At 45.8% G+C, this 10,000-nt stretch overlaps 1 long non-coding RNA gene across 1 annotated transcript in view; it reads left to right on the plus strand.

Annotated features, from left to right (window-relative positions):
• Positions 1-10,000, plus strand: part of LOC127931263 (uncharacterized) — a 63,970-nt gene that overhangs the window by 26,133 nt on the left and 27,837 nt on the right. The gene's annotated exons all lie outside the window — the stretch shown is intronic.

Raw genomic sequence — 10,000 nt, forward strand, 5'->3', positions numbered from 1 at the left:
AACCAATCAGACAGAGCTACTCCCTCCCCAATGTGCCAACATTCTGACGCATCAATAATCACTTCTGACACCTGAGATGAGATATTATCGGGAACCCTCTGTACGAATGTTTCACCTGTGGAGATCCCAGAACACAGATGTTGGCATGTCTCTCTCACTGTCACAAACAGCGTATAGTATCATATTTATAATGTCTTATGGGAAGGTGTGTCTAGATGTATCTATGCAGTAGGACTCTATGCAGTAGAATCTATGCAGTAGGACTCTATGCAGTAGGACTCTATGCAGTAGGACTCTATGCAGTAAGACTCTATGCAGTAGGACTCTATGCAGTAAGAGTCTATGCAGTAAGACTCTATGCAGTAGGACTCTATGCAGTAAGACTCTATGCAGTAGGAATCTATGCAGTAAGACTCTATGCAGTAAGACTCTATGCAGTAAGACTCTATGCAGTATGACTCTATGCAGTAGGACTCTATGCAGTAAGACTCTATGCAGTAGGACTCTATGCAGTAGGACTCTATGCAGTAGGACTCTATGCAGTAGACTCATATAGGACTCTATAGTGGACTCTATGCAGTAAGACTCTATGCAGTAGGACTCTATGCAGTAGGACTCTATGCAGTAGGACTCTATGCAGTAAGACTCTATGCAGTAGGACTCTATGCAGTAGGAATCTATGCAGTAAGACTCTATGCAGTAGGACTCTATGCAGTAGGACTCTATGCAGTAAGACTCTATGCAGTAAGACTATATGCAGTAGGACTCTATGCAGTAGGACTCTATGCAGTAAGACTCTATGCAGTAAGACTCTATGCAGTAGGACTCTATGCAGTAGGACTCTATGCAGTAAGACTCTATGCAGTAGGACTCTATGCAGTAGGACTCTATGCAGTAAGACTCTATGCAGTAGGACTCTATGCAGTAGGACTCTATGCAGTAAGACTCTATGCAGTAAGACTCTATGCAGTAAGACTCATGAGTCAGATCCTGGCTGTGCTGCTGATTGTATATTGCAGGATCATCTGACTAATATTCATATCTCTTATCTTCCCACTGCAGCTCTAATCATCCACGAAGGACCTTCAGTGTTCCGTATCTTTAACCGGTGGCAGGCTGTCAACCAGCAGTGGAAGGTTCTCAACTACGACAAGACCACTGACAGTGAGAACCTGAAGACAGTAGCCACAGTGCGGACTCTCTCTCAGCCTCAGTCTAGCCAGAGAAACCAGCCTGGGACGGGATTAGGACCCTCCTCTGCCACCTCCCTCTGGCTGCTGCCACCACAGCACCGGATTTAGCTACAGCATCACCAGCCACAGGGATTGGGCTGGTCACACAGGGTTCCAGTGAGCAGGCCAGGGGGACAGCTGGACCAGACCAACACTGTGCTGCCTACAATATCCTCCACCTTCTCAGCCACCTGAGGCAGCCAGAGGCCCACGGCTACCCCAGCCACAGCACCCGGGAGCTGGTCATGAGAGTCACTACAGTCTGAGGCTCTGACTGAGGCCTTGTCAAGGAGAGATTTGACATTGAAATAGAAGGACTTGGTCTAAAATGAACCAACAATGTTTAAAATGCACCGTTGATGACCTTAAAGACAGTGTGTGTGATTTCCCCTGTGTGGTAAAACTCATTCTGATTGGCTGAGCTCCCCGGTGGGTGGGCCTATGCCCTCCCTGACCCACCCATTGCCGAGCCCCTGCCCAGTCATGTGAAATCCATAGATTAGGGACTAAAACATTTATTTCAATTGACTGATTTCCTGATATGAAGTGTAACTCAGTAAACTCTTTGAAATTGTTGCATGTTAGCTTTCCTATTTTTGTTCAGTTTATTAGACTGGAGTGGATGATGTTACGTTCCCCGGATTTATGTGTTGTAGTTTGTGTATTTGCATGTGTTTATTTCAGGAAATGGCTTCCTGAAATCCCTCAAGCAGCTGATTGGTCGACTCAGGGCTAATTGGAGAGCTGACCCCGCCCCTACGTCAAGACGCAGCTGTCTCCAATTACACATTCAATCTGGCTATATAAGCGAGTGTTCTGTTCAGGAGGTTCATTGCTGGGAGAGGTCATTGCAGGTAGAGGTCATTGCAGAGGTCATTGCAGAGAGGTCATTGCAGAGGTCATTGCAGAGAGGTCATTGCAGAGGTCATTGCAGAGAGATTGAATGTGATAGAGAATCATTGCTGAGAGGCTGATGGCTGTGGATAATTTACTATGTTAGTTGTTGGTAGCGTTGTAGAGCAGACTTGGTATGTTCTATGAGTTTGTTGCTCAGACAGAGCTTATTTGATGTCCTTTGTTTGAGAAATGATTTGTTCTCCTGTTTAATTTGTTCCCAGGGGAAGGGAAGCATCCAGAGCAATAGCAGAAAAATCATGGGCATGACATATGTTCTGTGATGTTATCTTTTGTCTAGGTAATAATAGGTAAGATCTGGGCTGGACCACCCCTGAGTATCACATGTTAGTAAGAAACCAGGTGGAAAGCTAAATTAGGTAAGTAGTGGTGGCAAGAAAAGACAGGAGAGGGGCCCCCATGCATTGTCAAACTCAGCCCAGCCCCTTTTTCCTCATATTACCGTGTAAAGGAATAAAGTCCTTGTAAACGGTACCACATTCTGCCTGTTGTCATTCTTACTTGCAACAACAGTCCCATACCTTTTTCACTTCACGGAGAGTTTAGTTGTAGCAGGGTGTTGCGTTCCCTCTTCATAGAGGCGTAACAGATGAACACGTGTAGGTAGTCTACAATAGACTACAGGAGACTCTACAGGAGACTAATTGTACTCACTAGAAAACAATAATGCAATGTGCATTGTGGTGCTGTAGGTGTTCGAATCAGTGCGACCTGCACATTCATTAATTCAAAACCTATTTTTTAAGAGGCTAAAATCATGATTTGGTCAAACAGTAAAGTACATTATCCTCATACAGTGAAAGCGTCTGCCTGCCTGCCCCTGTACCTGTTTTGCTTTCTGTGTCAAGTGAGTCACTCACTTTCTCTCCTTTCCTGGGGGGGGGAAAATGCTGGAGATAGTGATCTGAGTTTACACTCAGTTGGTGAATCAGCCTATGACATTAGAGCACATAAAGATGAAGCCAAATTCATCTCTGTTGAACAAAAAAAAAAACATCTGAACATTCGGGAGCCCAAATGTAACAATAACATAACAACCATCATGACAATCACTGGATTAGAATGCACATTTTCTACATTCAAATATGTTTCATCACAACGTGAGAAGATGAAGCAACGTATTTCTCCAGGAACATCTCAGTAGTCGATTACACATTTTAATAAATCACTTAATGACTTCATGAAATGACTTAAATTGCGTGATACCTCAAAAACAAATAACTTGGGCCAAATCATAGGCTGGTGCCCCTAACAAAAACTTAATGGGGAAATTTTAGTCTGGAGCTACAAGGGGAATGTCCTCTTAGTCTGGAGCTACAAGGGGAATGTCCTCCATGTTAGTCTGGAGTTACAAGGCGAATGTCCTCTTAGTCTGGAGCTACAAGGTGAATGTCCTCCATGTTAGTCTGGAGTTACAAGGGGAATGTCCTCCATGTTAGTCTGGAGTTACAAGGCGAATGTCCTCTTAGTCTGGAGCTACAAGGGGAATGTCCTCCATGTTAGTCTGGAGTTACAAGGGGAATGTCCTCCATGTTAGTCTGGAGTTACAAGGGAATGTCCTCCATGTTAGTCTGGAGATACAAGGAATGTCATCTTAGTCTGGAGTTACAAGGGGAATGTCCTCTTAGTCTGGAGTTACAAGGTGGGAATGTCCCAATGTTGGTCTGGAGTTACAAGGGGAAATGTCCTCTTAGTCTGGAGCCACATGGAATGTCCTCTTAGTCTGAGCTGGGCTAAGTGGGAATGTCCCCTTAGTCTGGAGCTACAAAGTGGGAACAACCATGTTAGTCTGGAGCTACAAGGGGAATGTCCTCTAGTCTGGAGCTACAAAGGGGAATGTCCTCTTAGTCTGGAGCTGCAAGAGTGTCCTCTTAGTCTGGAGCTACAAGGGGAATGTCCTCCATGTTAGTCTGGAGTTACAAGGCAAATGTCCTCTTAGTCTGGAGCTACAGGTGAATGTCCTCCATGTTAGTCTGGAGTTACAAGGGGAATGTCCTCCATGTTAGTCTGGAGTTACAAGGGGAATGTCCTCTTAGTCTGGAGTTACAAGGGGAATGTCCTCTTAGTCTGGAGTTACAAGGGGAATGTCCTCTTAGTCTGAGTTACAAGGAATGTCCTCTTAGTCTGGAGCTACAAGGGGAATGTCCTCTTAGTCTGGAGCTACAAGGTGAATGTCCTCCATGTTAGTCTGGAGTTACAAGGGGAATGTCCTCCATGTTAGTCTGGAGTTACAAGGGGAATGTCCTCTTAGTCTGGAGTTACAAGGGAATGTCCTCTTAGTCTGGAGTTACAAGGGGAATGTCCTCTTAGTCTGGAGTTACAAGGGAATGACCTTCATGTTAGTCTGGAGTTACAAGGGGAATGTGCTTCATGTTAGTCTGGAGTTACAAGGGGAATGTCCTCCATGTTAGTTTGGAGTTACAAGGGGAATGTCCTCCATGTTAGTCTGGAGTTACAAGTTCAATGTCCTCTTAGTCTGGAGCTACAAGGTGAATGTCCTCCATGTTAGTCTGGAGTTACAAGGGGAATGTCCTCTTAGTCTGGAGTTACAAGGGGAATGTCCTCTTAGTCTGGAGTTACAAGGGGAATGTCCTCCATGTTAGTCTGGAGTTACAAGGGAATGTCCTTCATGTTAGTCTGGAGTTACAAGGGGAATGTGCTTCATGTTAGTCTGGAGTTACAAGGGGAATGTGCTTCATGTTAGTCTGGAGTTACAAGTTCAATGTCCTCTTAGTCTGGAGCTACAAGGTGAATGTCCTCCATGTTAGTCTGGAGTTACAAGGGGAATGTCCTCCATGTTAGTCTGGAGTTACAAGGGGAATGTCCTCTTAGTCTGGAGTTACAAGGGGAATGTCCTCTTAGTCTGGAGTTACAAGGGGAATGTCCTCCATGTTAGTCTGGAGTTACAAGGGAATGTCCTTCATGTTAGTCTGGAGTTACAAGGGGAATGTGCTTCATGTTAGTCTGGAGTTACAAGGGGAATGTGCTTCATGTTAGTCTGGAGTTACAAGGGGAATGTCCTCCATGTTAGTCTGGAGTTACAAGGGGAATGTCCTCCATGTTAGTCTGGAGTTACAAGGGGAATGTCCTCTTAGTCTGGAGCTACAAGGGGAATGTCCTCCATGTTAGTCTGGAGTTACAAGGCGAATGTCCTCTTAGTCTGGAGCTACAAGGTGAATGTCCTCCATGTTAGTCTGGAGTTACAAGGGGAATGTCCTCCATGTTAGTCTGGAGTTACAAGGGGAATGTCCTCTTAGTCTGGAGTTACAAGGGGAATGTCCTCTTAGTCTGGAGTTACAAGGGGAATGTCCTCCATGTTAGTCTGGAGTTACAAGGGAATGTCCTTCATGTTAGTCTGGAGTTACAAGGGAATGTGCTTCATGTTAGTCTGAGTTACAAGGGGAATGTCCTCCATGTTAGTCTGGAGTTACAAGGGGAATGTCCTCCATGTTAGTCTGGAGTTACAAGGGAATGTCCTCTTAGTCTGGAGCTACAAGGGGAATGTCCTCCATGTTAGTCTGGAGTTACAAGGTGAATGTCCTCTTACTCTGGAGCTACAAGGTGAATGTCCTCCATGTTAGTCTGGAGTTACAAGGGGTTAATGTCCTCCATGTTAGTCTGGAGTTACAAGGGGAATGTCCTCTTAGTCTGGAGCTACAAGGGGGAATGTCCTCTTAGTCTGGAGCTACAAGGGGAATGTCCTCTTAGTCTGGAGCTACAAGGGGTCCTCCAATGTCCTCTTTCGTCTGGGTCTGTCTGGAGCTACAAGGGGAATGTCCTCTTAGTCTGGGGCTACAAGGGGGAATGTCCTCTTAGTCTGGAGCTACAAGGGGAATGTCCTGCATGTTAGTCTGGAGTTACAAGGAGAATGTCAAATGTCCTCTTAGTCTGGAGCTACAAGGTGAATGTCCTCCATGTTAGTCTGGAGTTACAAGGGGAATGTTAGTCCTGTGCTTCATGTTAGTCTGGAGTTACAAGGGGGAATGTCCTCTTAGTCTGGAGTTACAAGGGGAATGTCCTCTGTTAGTCTGGAGTTACAAGGGGAATGTCCTCTAGTCTGGAGCTACAAGGGGAATGTCCTCTTCTGAGTCTGAGCTACAAGGTGAATGTCCTCCATGTTAGTCTGGAGTTACAAGGAGAATGTCCTCCATGTTAGTCTGGAGTTACAAGGGGAATGTCCTCTTAGTCTGGAGTTACAAGGGGAATGTCCTCTTTAGTCTGGAGTTACAAGGGAATGTCCTCTTTAGTCTGGAGTTACAAGGGAATGACTACAAGTCTTCATGTTAGTCTGGAGTTGTCCTCCTACAAGGGGAATGTGCTTCATGTTAGTCTGGAGTTACAAGGGGAATGTCCTCCATGTTAGTTTGGAGTTACAAGGGGAATGTCCTCCATGTTAGTCTGGAGTTACAAGGGGAATGTCCTCTTAGTCTGGAGCTACAAGGGGAATGTCCTCCATGTTAGTCTGGAGTTACAAGTTCAATGTCCTCTTAGTCTGGAGCTACAAGGTGAATGTCCTCCATGTTAGTCTGGAGTTACAAGGGGAATGTCCTCCATGTTAGTCTGGAGTTACAAGGGGAATGTCCTCTTAGTCTGGAGTTACAAGGGGAATGTCCTCTTAGTCTGGAGTTACAAGGGGAATGTCCTCCATGTTAGTCTGGAGTTACAAGGGAATGTCCTCCATGTTAGTCTGGAGTTACAAGGGGAATGTGCTTCATGTTAGTCTGGAGTTACAAGGGGAATGTCCTCTTAGTCTGGAGTTACAAGGGAATGTCATGTTAGTCTGGTCTGGAGTTACAAGGGGAATGTCCTCCATGTTCCTCTTAGTCTGGAGTTACAAGGGAATGTCCTCCATGTTAGTCTGGAGTTACAAGGGGAATGTCCTCTGTAGTCTGGAGCTACAAGGGGAATGTCCTCCATGTTAATGTCTGGAGTTACAAGGGAATGTCCTCCATGTTAGTCTGGAGTTACAAGGGGAATGTCCTCTTAGTCTGGAGTTACAAGGGGAATGTCCTCTTTAGTCTGGGAGTTACAAGGGGAATGGCCTCTTAGTCTGGAGCTACAAGGAGAATGTCCTCTTAGTATGGAGCTACAAGGTGAATGTCCTCCATGTTAGTCTGGAGTTACAAGGGGAATGTCCTCCATGTTAGTCTGGAGTTACAAGGGGAATGTCCTCTTAGTCTGGAGTTACAAGGGGAATGTCCTCTTAGTCTGGAGTTACAAGGGGAATGTCCTCCATGTTAGTCTGGAGTTACAAGGGAATGTCCTTCATGTTAGTCTGGAGTTACAAGGGGAATGTGCTTCATGTTAGTCTGGAGTTACAAGGGGAATGTCCTCCATGTTAGTCTGGAGTTACAAGGGGAATGTCCTCCATGTTAGTCTGGAGTTACAAGGGGAATGTCCTCTTAGTCTGGAGCTACAAGGTGAATGTCCTCCATGTTAGTCTGGAGTTACAAGGGGAATGTCCTCCATGTTAGTCTGGAGTTACAAGGGGAATGTCCTCTTAGTCTGGAGTTACAAGGGGAATGTCCTCTGAGTCTGGAGTTACAAGGGGAATGTCCTCTGAGTCTGGAGTTACAAGGGGAATGTCCTCTTAGTCTGGAGTTACAAGGGGAATGTCCTCTTAGTCTGGAGCTACAAGGTGAATGTCCTCCATGTTAGTCTGGAGTTACAAGGGGAATGTCCTCCATGTTAGTCTGGAGTTACAAGGGGAATGTCCTCTTAGTCTGGAGATACAAGGGGAATGTCCTCTTAGTCTGGAGTTACAAGGGGAATGTCCTCCATGTTAGTCTGGAGTTACAAGGGGAATGTCCTCCATGTTAGTCTGGAGTTACAAGGGGAATGTCCTCTTAGTCTGGAGTTACAAGGGGAATGTCCTCTTAGTCTGGAGTTACAAGGGGAATGTCCTCTTAGTCTGGAGTTACAAGGGGAATGGCCTCTTAGTCTGGAGCTACAAGGAGAATGTCCTCTTAGTATGGAGCTACAAGGTGAATGTCCTCCATGTTAGTCTGGAGTTACAAGGGGAATGTCCTCCATGTTAGTCTGGAGTTACAAGGGGAATGTCCTCTTAGTCTGGAGTTACAAGGGGAATGTCCTCTTAGTCTGGAGTTACAAGGGGAATGTCCTCCATGTTAGTCTGGAGTTACAAGGGAATGTCCTTCATGTTAGTCTGGAGTTACAAGGGGAATGTCCTTCATGTTAGTCTGGAGTTACAAGGGGAATGTCCTCTTAGTCTGGAGTTACAAGGGGAATGTTAGTCTGGAGTTACAAGGGGAATGTCCTCTTAGTCTGGAGCTACAAGGTGAGTCTGGAGTTACAAGGGAATGTCCTCTTAGTCTGGAGTTACAAGGGGAATGGCCTCTGAGTCTGGAGTCTGTCCTCTGAGCTGGAGTTACAAGGAGAATGTCCTCTTAGTCTGGAGTTACAAGGGAATGTCCTCTTAGTCTAAGGGTGAATGTCCTCCATGTTAGTCTGGAGTTACAAGGGGAATGTCCTCCATGTTAGTCTGGAGTTACAAGGGGAATGTCCTCTTAGTCTGGAGTTACAAGGGAATGTCCTCTTAGTCTGGAGTTACAAGGGGAATGTCCTCCATGTTAGTCTGGAGTTACAAGGGGGAATGTCCTTCATGTTAGTCTGGAGTTACAAGGGGAATGTCCTCTTAGTCTGGAGTGTTTCTCTTAGTCTGGAGTTACAAGGGGAATGTCATCCATGTTAGTCTGGAGTTACAAGGGGAATGTCCTCTTAGTCTGGAGTGGGAATGTCCTTCATGTTAGTCTGGAGTTACAAGGGGAATGTCCTTCATGTTAGTCTGGAGCTAGGGGAATGTCCTCCAAGTCTGTTACAAGAATGTCCTCTTAGTCTGGATGGGGAATGTCCTCTTAGTCTGGAGTTACAAGGGGAATGTCCTCCATGTTAGTCTGGAGTTACAAGGGGAATGTCCTCTTAGTCTGGAGTTACAAGGGGAATGTCCTCCATGTTAGTCTGGAGTCTGTCCTCCATGTTAGTCTGGACAAGGGGAATGTCCTCCATGTTAGTCTGGAGTTACAAGGGGAATGTCCTCTGTTAGTCTGGGAGTTACAAGGGAATGTCCTCTCTTAGTCTGGAGTTACATTTACATTTACATTTAAGTCATTTGCAGACGCTCTTATCAGAGCGACTTACAAATAGTTACAAGGGGAATGTCCTCCCATGTTAGTCTGGAGTTACAAGGAATGTCCTCCATGTTAGTCTGGAGTTAGAAGGGGAATGTCCTCCATGTTGGGGTCTGAGCTACAAGGGAATGTCCTCTTAGTCTGGAGCTATACAAGGGGAATGTCCTCTAGTCTGGAGCTCTGGGGAGTCCTACAGCTAGGGGAATGTCCTCCATGTTAGTCTGGAGTTACAAGGGGAATGTCCTCTGTTAGTCTGGAGTTACATGTTAGTCTGGAGTTACAGTTAGGGGAATGTCCTCTTAGTCTGGAGTTACAAGGGGAATGTCCTCCATGTTAGTCTGGAGTTACAAGGGGAATGTCCTCCATGTTAGTCTGGAGTTACAAGGGGGAATGTCCTCCAGTCTGGAGTTAGTCTGGAGTTACAAGGGGAATGTCCTCCATGTTAGTCTGGAGCTACAAGGTGAATGTCCTCCATGTTAGTCAAGGTGAATGTCCTCTTGTTAGTCTGGAGTTACAAGGGGAATGTCCTCCATGTTAGTCTGGAGTTACAAGGGGAATGTCCTCTTAGTCTGGAGTTACAAGGGGAATGTCCTCTTAGTCTGGAGTTACAAGGGGAATGTCCTCCATGTTAGTCTGGAGTTACAAGGGGAATGTCCTCCATGTTAGTCTGGAGTTACAAGGGGAATGTGCTCCATGTTAGTCTGG

This window comes from Oncorhynchus keta, chromosome 7 (assembly GCF_023373465.1).
Source record: "Oncorhynchus keta strain PuntledgeMale-10-30-2019 chromosome 7, Oket_V2, whole genome shotgun sequence".
NCBI classification, from domain to species: Eukaryota; Metazoa; Chordata; class Actinopteri; order Salmoniformes; family Salmonidae; genus Oncorhynchus; species Oncorhynchus keta.